The 10,000-nt window shown below is 41.8% G+C and overlaps 1 non-coding gene across 1 annotated transcript in view; it reads left to right on the top strand.

The window, feature by feature from the left end:
- Nucleotides 1-9,791: 9,791 nt before the first annotated feature.
- LOC123687735 overlaps nt 9,792-10,000 on the top strand; it is a 1,906-nt gene continuing 1,697 nt past the window's right edge. Inside the window, exon 1 of the ribosomal RNA XR_006749444.1 lies at nt 9,792-10,000. This exon is cut by the window's right edge and continues 1,697 nt beyond it. This is a non-coding gene — a ribosomal RNA (small subunit ribosomal RNA).

Below are 10,000 nucleotides of genomic sequence, written 5' to 3' on the forward strand. Positions count from 1 at the left end.
TCAAATTTGAGAAAATTCCACAATCAGAAAATTTTTTTCGAAAAAAAAAAAAATTCGAGGACACCTCGGTCATGGCAAGTTATTTCCCACAATCCATTCCCCGATCCACGTACATCCCAGAAAAAATCATCTCTCTAACTATCCTGGTTCAAAAGTTGTATCGGAACATTTTCACGTCGAAAATATATCTCTAAGTCCAAACCGATGCACCACGTAAACTAGGGCAGACCGATGCACCACGTAATATCGGGCAGACCGATGCAGAACGTAAACTCGATCATACCGATGCTTCACGTAATCTCGATCTTACCGATGCACCACGTAAACAAGGGCAGACCGATGCAGAACGTAAAGTAGATCTTACCGATGCACCACGTAATCTCGATCTTACCGATGCACCACGTAATCTCCATCTTACCGATGCACCACGTGAACTGGATCTTACCGATGCACCACGTAATCTCAATCTTACCGATGCACCACGTGAACTGGATCTTACCGATGCAGAACGTGAATTGGATCTTACCGATGCACCACGTAAACTCGATCTTACCGATGCACCACGTAATCTCGATCTTACCGATGCACCACGTGAACTGGATCTTACCGATGCAGAACGTGAATTGGATCTTACCGATGCACCACGTAAACTCGATCTTACCGATGCACCACGTAATCTCAATCTTACCGATGCACCACGTGAACTGGATCTTACCGATGCAGAACGTGAATTGGATCTTACCGATGCACCACGTAAACTCGATCTTACCGATGCACCACGTAATCTCAATCTTACCGATGCACCACGTGAACTGGATCTTACCGATGCAGAACGTGAATTGGATCTTACCGATGCACCACGTAAACTCGATCTTACCGATGCACCACGTAATCTCGATCTTACCGATGCACCACGTGAACTGGATCTTACCGATGCAGAACGTGAATTGGATCTTACCGATGCACCACGTAAACTCGATCTTACCGATGCACCACGTAATCTCAATCTTACCGATGCATCACGTAATCTCGATCTTACCGATGCAGAACGTAAACTCGATCATACCGATGCACCACGTTATCTCGGCAGACCGATGCAGAACGTAAAAAAAAAGCTTACAGCACGCGGTGTTCCCAAGCGGTCACCCATCCAAGTACTAACCGCGCCCGACGCTGCTTGGGTTCAGTGTTCAATTCAATTCAATTCAATTCAATTCAAACATGTATATTTGGTGTTAAGAAATACATTATAAGTTGGTATATGAACTTATTTATAATACATTGGGGGGGCTATAAAGCTTCTACTTAGTACAAGTATATACATTTAATTATGATAATAAAAATGATTGAATATCTTAAAATAATTGGGGATAAGGGAGATTTTTGTTTAATATCGTTTATTTATTTATATGTTCTCATTAGGAATTATTCAGGAAAATTAAAAATAAAAACCTGATTGAAATAATTTGGGGTAGGAAGTGGGGAGGTAGGGGGATATATACATATATTTACACATATTTACAGTTATTTACAATTGGAAGTTGAGTTCCGTTATGCTAATCGGCGAGATACGAATCGGTTAGGTCGCCATTTGCTGGATGTGGCCAGTCCCTTTCGTCGTAAGTCCGCTCGTGCCGCTATTGGGTCGAAACCCGGGGGCCGATTGGTCATTACGATTACGGGGCGATGGACACACCTTTTGCAATGGCGGTTCTAGCGTTCATCGAATCTCGTCGATAAGACACCATTTTCAAAATGTCGTTGAGTGACAATACCAGCTTTAGCGGGTGGCGTTTCTATGGGGATTGGCTTGGGGTTTTAGGAATGTAGGAAGGTGTTGGTAAGGGAGGGAATGGGGAAGTCGGGAGTTTGTTGCGTGGATTCGCGATTTCGTTATATTTTTTGTCAGTCTGTTTGAGTTGCACTGGAATTGGTAGAAGTCATTGGAGATTTTGTTTATGTATTCTCGTATTGTCGGTATGTTTGCTTGTTCGTGTAGGTCTGAGATTCTTGTAAAGTACGGCTTGTTTAGAGCCAGTCTTAGTGCTTTGTTCTGTAAACTTTGTATCGATCTCAAAGGGTAGGGTCTCAGGTGGCAGAAGGCCGGCGCGGCGTAAGTGATGATCGATCTTATATATGAGGTGTATAAAAGAATTTTGTTATCTGAATTTAAATGACTTTTTTTGCACAATAGAGGATATAGCTTCTTTTTTGTTGCATAACCTTTGGCGACTTGATTTTTGATGTGTCGGTGAAAGTTAAGTCTTTCATCTAGTTCAACTCCTAGGTATTTGATACTGTTTTTGGGTTGAACTTCGATGTCACCTATTTTTAATTTATTTTGGATAATTTTATTATTTTTTCTTCTGCTAAACACGATTTGTTCGGTTTTCGCTTCGTTCAGTTTGATTTTCCATCTGTCAAAATATTTATGAAGAATTTTGAGATGGGTTTTAAGCTCGTTGTTAGCGTCTTCAGCGCAGTTTGAATGAGCATATATTGCTGTATCATCTGCGAAGAGTGCTAGGTTTGTATTTTTGTGCATTGGGATATCTTGGACATAGATATTAAATAATCTAGGTCCGAGGACAGAGCCCTGTACAATGCCCGCAGTAATGTCGATGGGGTCGGATATTTCCTTTCCTACTCGGACAGTGAATTTCCTATCTGATAAGTAGGAGTTCACCAGTTTCGTAATGAACTTGGGGAACTCTAATTTTATCATTTTGTAGGTCAGGCCCTCTATCCAGACTTTATCGAAAGCTTTTTCGATATCTAGAAGGAGCAGGACCGTATGATTTTTGATATTGAAATTGTTAATAATATCTACGACTATTCTGCATGTTTGCTGTGTCGAGCTGTGTTTTGCCTTGAATCCAAACTGATGGTCGTCTTTAATCTGGTTATTTTTAATTACTGAATTGATTTTAGTCAGCAGTATTTTCTCAGTCAATTTACTAAGGTTAGATAATAGGCTGATCGGGCGATAATTACTCGGAGAGGTCGTGATCTTTCCGGATTTGGGGATGGGCGTAACTATCGCCGTTTTCCAGCACTTAGGCCAGTACTGGAATTTAAAAATTGCGTTAATAATATAGTTCAATTGAACTATTGATTTTTTAGAAAGATTTCTGATCAGCCTATTATCTATTTCGTCGTTTCCCGGAGCTTTCTTCATCGGGAGTTTTTTAATTAATTCGAAAATTTCCGTTGGGTTCGTTAAGAACTTTTGTTCTGGTTTAACGAACCTGTTGGAGTTAAGGAAATTTTCTACTGTTTTACGTATGTCCGCCTGTTCATGGTCATCGGCTTGAGAAATATGATGAGCGGTTTCGAAGGTTTCCGCTAATATGTTCGCTTTTTCTTTATCGGTAGAGAATTCCGCGGAATTTTGGATTAAGATGGGAACCTCGGAGTATTTTTTGATATTACTTTGGACTGTTTTCCAAAGGAAGGTTCTGTCGTTATTTATTTTAGTGAGTTTTTGTTCCCATCTTTCATTCTGGAGGTTTTTGATTTCTTTCCGGATTTCGCGAGTATAAATGTTGAGAATTTCTTTGTCTATTGAATTTCTATGTTTTTGCCAAAGTTTCCTAGTTCTATTTCTCGATTTGATAAGATCGATTATATGAGGGGGGAGTTTTTTGTACGCTAAATTTTGTTGTTTTTTAGGGGTTGTTTTATCGCGAGCATATTTGAGGGCCTTCGTAAACGTCTCGATTTCCCTTTCGATTTCTGAGGCGGTTTCAATTTTGTTGTTGATAGCGATTTTGCTATCCAATTTTTTACGAAAGATATCCCAGTTGGTGACTGAGTAGTCGTACACCAACTTGGCTGGGTTTCTTTCGATATCAATGTTGACTTTGAAAATAACTGGGTTGTGGTCAGATCCCAGTTGACAACTAGTTTCTGGGATACTGTTTATGCGGACGTTTTTGGTAAGCACCAAATCTATTGTACTTGGTGCTTTGCCATTGCCCGGGAAATGTGTATGTCCACTAGGGACGTTCAAGGTTATATAATTGTTGGATTCAAGGAAACTGAAAAGGCGATTCCCGTTAGTATTTCTGCAATTGCAGTTCCACTCTTCGTGCTTAGCGTTCAAGTCGCCTAGAACGATAACGTTGGCGGTTTTTTTAATTGTAAACAGGTTCCTTAAACAATTATTGGTGAATTTGTTACTAGGGCTGTTGTACACCGCCGTAATAACGAAGTTTTCATTAAAAATTACACTAATATTCTCTATTGTGCACTTTACTTTGGGTAAAGGCGAGATGGTGGATGCGCTACTAAGACTGTTCTTCACAAGAATGGCGACTCCACCAAAACCAGAATTGTCGTTTCGGTCCGCTCTAAAGGTTCTGTAACCGTTAATGAAGAATTTGTTTATGTCTTTCAGTCTAGTCTCGTTAATTGTAAGTACGTCTATTTTGTTGAAATTTAGAAAGTTCTCAATTTCGGTGTGTTTTTGAGACACACCGTTGGCGTTCCACGTAACTATTTTCAAGGACTTAGAATCCATTTGAGGTAATTACATATTCAAAGAATATTTTCGACCGTTCCTGTTGAGAAGCGGCACTCTCCAATTTTTTATTTAAAAGCTTTATACTTTCAAGGAATTTATTTAGGTTGATATAAGAATTGAGTTTTTTAAATTCATTTTGAATTTCCTCAAATGGATTTCCTGTTGATTGGAATTCCGGGGATGGCGTAGGTGGGATATTTGGCAGGATGGTGGGTGCGCTTTTGCTGGTATTGTCACTCACCTTATTTGCTTTGATTGTCGCCTCATAGGCGGCTTTCCTCTGTTCCCAGGGGTTGCTTTCTGGAATTGGGGCTGGCCTGTATCTCGGTTTGGGGGCGACTGCGGCTCTGGAACTCCTGGAGTTCTTCTTTTCGATTATAGATTTGTAGATTGGACAGTCAATGCTGTTTGCCGGGTGACTTCCATGGCAATTAATGCACTTAGCCAAGGTTGTTATTGGTTTGGGGCAGTTCATCGTCAAATGCGACTCGGCGCATTTGAGGCATTTTTCCGCCCTATGGCAGTTGGCGGTGGCATGGCCCCACAACTGGCATCTGTGGCACTGAATGATTTCTTTTTTGGTGGTGTACCGATTCCACCTAATTTTAGTGTAGCTTACAACTTTTATGTGTTGTTGTAGCTGTTTTAAGGTGACTGTATTGTCGGTCACCACCATGTAGGCCGGGGATTGCGTCGCCCTCATCTTATGGATTTGTATTACAGGAACATTCTGGCCTATTAAGTCGTCCTTAATTTCCTCCAGCTCGATGTCTTGCTCTAGGCCCCTCAACGTAAAGGCGTGGGTCTTAAGGTGTTTGGGGGTATAAGTGTGGTACTGTATACCATTTTTGTCCAAGAATTTCATGATTTTTTCTTGGTCCTTCAAGGTTTCACTGTATATGGTGGTGTCATTTACCCCATATTTTAAGTAGAAGTTTCCGTCTACTTCGGATTTTATTTCCCTCACTTTTCTGGCGTGATTTGTAAATACCCCCAGTACGACAATTGGGGGCGGTTTTTTGGCAGATTTAGGTTCAACTTCGTCCTTCGTAGTTTCAGGGAGGTAGTTGAATCTATTTTTGATTTCAACGTGCTGGACCGTCTTTCTTTTTAATGTTTTTTTGGTGGTTGGGTGCGTGAATTTGGGATTGCTGATATCGGTAGTCCTCGATTTTTTGGTTGGTGCGGTGGAGGTGGAGCTTTCCTCGCCGGCACTTGTATCGTTGTTCTCGATTTCCATCTTATCGAGCGTCATTTTCGATTTAAATTCCTCGCTCGGAGGAATTTAAATTAGAAACTTTAGTCACTTTCACTTCAAATACGGTCAGTTTTGTCCAAATCGACCCAAAACAGGTAAATTTCAGGTAGATTTCACTAACACTTGGGTTTGGAATGCGGCTAGTCGCCGTAAAGTCTAGACAGAGCGGCTTCACTTCGGAATGCGGCCAACGCCGGAGGGGTTTTACGCCCTGTTTCGTCTACGGAATGTGGCGAATCGCCCGAGGGCATGAGACGAACACTTGAAACACTTTCACAATTATACAGGTAATTCTGAGAGGTCTGGAGACGACAACCTTTCGGCGCAAGGGTCTGACGAGAACTGGCAATTTCAGCGTGGTATGGCCGTAAACAACAAATATAGCGATATTTTCTATGATATCTCACTTTTTGGGAGCGGAAAGGACGTGAACGTTTTTCCTTATAAAAAATGAAATAACTTTTGGATATTAATTCTGATTGTTGATTTAAGTTTTAAGAACACATTAGGACATATCTCAATGAAATTTGAGGGATTTCCGAAATCGAAAAATATTTTTCGAAAAAAAAAAAAAATCCCAGAAGACCTCGGTCATCTCAAGTTTATTTCCATATTCTATTACACAATCAACGTACATCACAAAAGGAACCATCTCTCTAACTATCACAGTTAAATTTTTGTATCGGAACATTTCACGTCGGAATATCTCGCTAAGTCCAGACCGGGGAGATCGGTCGCATTTGACACCGTCCGCTCCGGTCTAACATCGTCTTGGAGTCGGGGTAACGATGGAGAGGCGTTTAAGGACGTGAACATTTTTCCTTATAAAAATTAAAGTCGACAATGAATATTGATTCTGATTACTGATTTACTCTTTTAGTACACATTAGAAGGCAACGCAATCAGATTTGAGGAAATTTCAAGATCAGAAAATTTTTTTCGAAAAAAAAAAAAATTCAAGAACACCTGGGTCATGGCAAGTTATTTCCCACAATCCATTCCACAATCAACGTACAACATAGAAGAAATCATCTCTCTAACTATCCTGGTTCAAAAGTTGTATCGGAACATTTCACGTCGAAATACCTCGCCAAGTCCAGACCGGGGCGATAGGTAGTATCTGACACCGTCCGCTCGGGACTGACATCGACTTGGACTCGGGCTAATGATGGGGAGGCGTTTAAGGACGTGAACATTTTTCCTTATAAAAATTAAAGTCGACAATGAATATTGATTCTGATTACTGATTTACGCTTTAAAAACACATTAGAAGGCAACCAAATCAAATTTGAGGAAATTCCAAAATCAGAAAATTTTTTTTCAAAAAAAAAAAAATCCGAAAAATATTTTTCGATTCTGATTACTGATTTACTCTTTTAGAACACATTAGAAGGCAACGAAATCAAATTTGAGTGAAATCCAAAATCAGAAAATATTTTTCGAAAAAAAAAAAAAATTCGAGAACACCTCGGTCATGGCAAGTTATTTTCCACAATCCATTCCCCAATCAACGTACATCCCAGAAAAAATCATCTCTCTAACTATCCTGGTTCAAAAGTTGTATCGGAACATTTTCACGTCGAAAATATATCTCAGAGTCCAGACCGATGCAGAACGTAAACTCGATCATACCGATGCTTCACGTAATCTCGATCTTACCGATGCACAACGTAAACTAGATCACACCGATGCAGAACGTAAACTCGATCATACCGATGCACCACGTAAACTCAGGCAGACCGATGCAGAACGTGAACTCGATCTTACCGATGCACCACGTAATCTCGATCTTACCGATGCACCACGTAAACTCGGGCAGACCGATGCAGAACGTGAACTCGATCTTACCGATGCACCACGTAAACTAGGGCTGACCGATGCATCACGTAAACGACGATCGAGAGGCGCGAAAGGACGTGAACGTTTTTCATTATAAAAATTGAAATAAATGATAAATAATGATTCTGATTGTTGGTTATCATTTTTAATAAGCATTAGGAGGCAACCAAATGAAATTTGAGGAAATTCCGATAATAGAAAATTTTTTCGAAAAAAAAAAAAAATTCATGAAATCCTCGGTCATCGCAAAATATTTACCATATTCTGTTCGATAATCAACGTATATTTAAGAAGGAATCATATCTGTATCTATCTTGGTTCAAATTTTGTATCGGAACATTTTGACCAAAGTCCGAGCTTCGGCCGAAACAGACACCGCTGACCTGGCCTATCGATCGACCGAGAGTCGGGGATAGAGCGTAAGTGTTGTCTGGAGGGGAACCCTGTGCTCTCCTGACATATATAGGGAAGGTGGTCGCGTTGGGCGATGCAGAACGTTTGGATCGGGAATTATATTTTTGGTTCAGCTATTGGAATATGGTTTATTGTTGGTATATATTGGCGAAATAACGTTCTTACTGACTGGGGATATTCATAAAAATGAGTCCGGAGATTTTCAGATCGAAGTCCGAGTGATCCGACTTGGAAGGCGTGTTGGGTGGGTCGAGATGGCTTAGATAGATCAGACGAGGCGGGCTAAGTGTTGACGTCATGCATCGGTCCATTTTCAGATTGAGTCCGAGTAATCCGACTTTGAAAGAGTGTTGGGTGCGTCGAGACTGTTTAGATAGATCGGACGAGGCGGACTAGGTGTTAACGACATGCATCGGTATATTTTCTGATCGGAGTCCGAAGAAATCGGCCCTAGTAGGCGCAGCGGACGGTCGAGACGGCCTCGGTGGGTCGGATCGATCGGGAAAAGTTTGCTAAATCGTGTCTGGAGGGGAACCTTGGGTTCTCCTGACATATATAGGGGATAAGGTTTGGGTGAACGATTCTTCACGTAAAAGTTGAGTAATTTATTTTTCGATAAGCTTTTGGATATTGATGAGAAGTATATGTATATCTTCGATTAAAAGAATTCTTACCGTCTCCATGTATATTATATTAGATATATAAGAAATAGTTAACGTGATGCATCGGCCGATTTCCGGATCGGAGTTCGAGAGATGCGACTTTCGATGCGCGATGGGTGGTTCGAGACGGCCTAGATCGATCGGACGAGGCGGACTAGGTGTTAACGACATGCATCGGCGGATTTTCTGATCGGAGTCCGAAGAAATCAGCTCTAGTAGGCGCGGCGAACGGTCGAAACGGCCTCGATCGATCGGACGAGGCGGACTAGGTGTTAACGACATGCATCGGCGGATTTTCTGATCGGAGTCCGAAGAAATCAGCTCTAGTAGGCGCGGCGAACGGTCGAAACGGCCTCGGTGGGTCGGATCGATCGGGAAAAGTTTGCTAAATCGTGTCTGGAGGGGAATCCGGGGTTCTCCTGACATATATAGAAGGGGTGGAGAATGGGTCCTGTCCTAGACTGTTTGGAGTTCTTTTTAGGATGATATTCAGTTGGTAAGTGGTAGACCCGAATCCGACCTCGGCGTTTGGGTACTGGCAAGGTGTGTTGGTTTCGGCTTTCGCATCTTGGGTCGCTTTCGTCAACCTCATGCAGCGAGGTCGCGGTCCGCTTCGTCTCTTTGTAGTCGAATGGCCTTTAAGCGACCAACCTTAAAATCGTGATCCTCTGCCCGTTGCGGGTTATGTTCACAAAAAATTTGCAACCACTCAATTCGTTCCGAGCGACAAATATTGTTGAATCTCGAATCACCGTGTCGTTATATTCACATGTATAGCGAAGGGTCGAGATGGAATGTGTATAAGAAATTAGTTGATAGCCGGGGGTTCGTATTATATATGGACGCCTTGGCGAGGGATTGTTTCTAGAAACTTTCTCATTTTTGATCGGTGTTTTGTCCGAGATGATGATGATGTATATATAGCTTGAGTCTCATGCTGACTGGGGGCTGTTACGTCGTTTCGTCGAGGACTTGCACTTACTGATGTGCGGCGCTAGTCGAAGTCAATCGACATGGCTAGTGCCACATGACGAGAGGCGAACGGGTTTGGCCATACCGGCAATCTCGTGGACCGATCGTATAAGCACGCAGTTCCCTGGTTGATCCTGCCAGTAGTCATATGCTTGTCTCAAAGATTAAGCCATGCATGTCTCAGTACAAGCCAAATTAAGGTGAAACCGCGAAAGGCTCATTAAATCAGTTATGGTTCCTTAGATCGTACCCACATTTACTTGGATAACTGTGGTAATTCTAGAGCTAATACATGCAAATAGAGCTCCGACCGGGAACGGAAGGAGCGCT

The sequence above is a fragment of the Harmonia axyridis genome, chromosome X, assembly GCF_914767665.1.
Source record: "Harmonia axyridis chromosome X, icHarAxyr1.1, whole genome shotgun sequence".
Lineage (NCBI taxonomy): Eukaryota > Metazoa > Arthropoda > Insecta > Coleoptera > Coccinellidae > Harmonia > Harmonia axyridis.